Below are 2,888 nucleotides of genomic sequence, written 5' to 3' on the forward strand. Positions count from 1 at the left end.
CTGGGAAATATTCTCCTAACTGTAGATTGATTCTTTTTACATTATCTTGGTTGTACTCATCCGTAAGGGGTACCTCTTCGTCTAATTTACAGTCAGCGATAAATTTCACTGAGTCGACATTGGAGGGTAAACATGCCCTCAGCAATGTCCGCCAATCTTTGTTAGTGGGCTCTGCAGAGTTACCTAGCTCTCTAATGTATCTCTGGCTTGCAACTAGATCTTTCCTAGGATCATGGAATTCAGACATCATTGATCTTAATTCTGTTCGGGAAAAAGGGCAGTGCATGGCGATGTTCCTGACGGGAGTGGCTCCCGAAGCGTCAGTCTTCCCATTTGGGACCGCAATTACCCTGACAGGATTAAGTTCAATAACGTCATTCTGAGTAGATTCTACAACATGTGGTGTAATGGTTTCTGCATAGTGTACAGTGCCGTACTTACCAGTTGATACGACCTCCCTTGTCCCTCCGCTAGGGGCCTTTGATACTAATCTTACTGGTTGGGCTGTGCCCACTGTAGTCTCTTGTATGGTGGCTGCTAGAGAGAGTGCCGATATTGTTGTGGGCTCATCTTCCTGGTCGCAATCCTGGGGAAAGTTTAAAACAAAGTACAGCTTGCACGGGTTAACATTAGCATCAATAAACTTATTTACGTTACTCTTAACATCTATACATTTACTAAGTGCATGTTTATCATACACCAGTGTGCCATTCTCTGTAACCACTTTCTCTCCTGTTATGTATAGTGGTGGTGGTGCGGTGGCTATCAGTTTCCTGATAGGGTTAGATCCAGCCGCTTGAGCCAATCCTCTTTGTATTTCGCCCTCCTGTTGCCATAACTGTAAATAATCATAATGTCTGATCCGTCTCTTCGCAGATTTAATTAGACATATCCTTCTCCTTAGATTTTGTAACACCTCGGGACTAAAACTGCCTACTCGTGGGAACTTTTCCCCATCATGCACAGTCATTCTTTCCCATTCATCGCACAAAACCTCTGTGTGTGACCCGTATTTCTCACACATGATATACCTTGCCGACCCTATTGGCCGGCTTACTAAATCAACCTGAACCAGGGTTGATCGCCCCCTACCTGAACAACTGGCCCCCATCTTTGCAGGTGTTGCTTTCACTACCTCTGATCTTCAAATCAGGGTCTTCAGCGAACCCTTACAAAAACCAAGATGTCCGGGGTAGGCCGACGGTGAAAGTTTACCGAGTACCTTCACACACTCGCCCACGTCGACCAATACGCCCACACACTGCCTTAGCGCTGGCGTACTCAACCTAGGACCCCTGCGACCTGAACCTCTTTTTCTCTGACGTCCTAGTGGATGCTGGGACTTCCGTAAGGACCATGGGGAATAGCGGCTCCGCAGGAGACTGGGCACAAAAAGTAAAAGCTTTAGACTAGCTGGTGTGCACTGGCTCCTCCCCCTATGACCCTCCTCCAAGCCTCAGTTAGTTAGATTTTTGTGCCCGAACGAGAAGGGTGCAAGCTAGGTGGCTCTCCTGAGCTGCTTAGAAGTAAAAGTTTAAATAGTTTTTTTTATTTTCAGTGAGTCCTGCTGGCAACAGGCTCACTGCATCGTGGGACTAAGGGGAGAAGAAGCGAACTCACCTGCGTGCAGAGTGGATTGGGCTTCTTGGCTACTGGACATTAGCTCCAGAGGGACGATCACAGGTTCAGCCTGGATGGGTCCCGGAGCCGCGCCGCCGGCCCCCTTACAGAGCCAGAAGAGCGAAGAGGTCCGGAGAAATCGGCGGCAGAAGACGTTCCTGTCTTCAGATAAGGTAGCGCACAGCACTGCAGCTGTGCGCGATTGCTCTCAGCACACTTCACACTCCGGTCACTGAGGGTGCAGGGCGCTGGGGGGGAGCGCCCTGAGACGCAATATAAACATGTTTAAACCTTATATGGCTAAAGAAATACATCACATATAGCTCCTGGGCTATATGGATGCATTTCACCCCTGCCAGTTTTCCTAAAAAAAGCGGGAGAAAAGGCCGCCGTGAAGGGGGCGGAGCCTATCTCCTCAGCACACAAGCGCCATTTTCCCTCACAGTTCCGCTGGAAGGAAGGCTCCCAGACTCTCCCCTGCAGTCCTGCTACAGAATCAGGGTAAAACAAGAGAGAGGGGGCACTATTGGCAGCTAATATAAAACAGCAGCTATAAAGGGAGTAACACTTACATAAGGTTATCCCTGTATATATATAGCGCTCTGGTGTGTGCTGGCAAACTCTCCCTCTGTCTCCCCAAAGGGCTCGTGGGGTCCTGTCCTCCAGAGCATTCCCTGTGTGTGTGCTGGGTGTCGGTACGATTGTGTCGACATGTATGAGGAGGAAAATGATGTGGAAGCAGAGCAATTGCCTGTGTTAGTGATGTCACCCCCTAGGGAGTCGACACCTGACTGGATGGTCGTATTTAAAGAATTACGTGACAGTGTCAGCACTTTGCAAAAAACTGTTGACGACATGAGACAGCCGGCAAATCAATTAGTGCCTGTTCAGGCGTCTCAGACACCGTCGGGGGCGCTAAAACGCCCGTTACCTCAGATGGTCGACACAGACCCAGACACGGATACTGAATCCAGTGTCGACGGTGAGGAGACAAACGTAATGTCCAGTAGGGCCACACGTTACATGATCACGGCAATGAAGGAGGCATTGAATATTTCTGACACTACAAGTACCACAAAAAAGGGTATTATGTGGGGTGTGAAAAAACTACCAGTAGTTTTTCCTGAATCAGATGAATTAAATGAGGTGTGTGATAAAGCGTGGTTTTCCCCCGATAAAAAACTGCTGATTTCTAATAAATTATTGGCACTATACCCTTTCCCGCCAGAGGTTAGGGCGCGTTGGGAAACACCCCCTAGGGTAGATAA

The sequence above is a fragment of the Pseudophryne corroboree genome, chromosome 8, assembly GCF_028390025.1.
Source record: "Pseudophryne corroboree isolate aPseCor3 chromosome 8, aPseCor3.hap2, whole genome shotgun sequence".
Taxonomy (NCBI): domain Eukaryota; kingdom Metazoa; phylum Chordata; class Amphibia; order Anura; family Myobatrachidae; genus Pseudophryne; species Pseudophryne corroboree.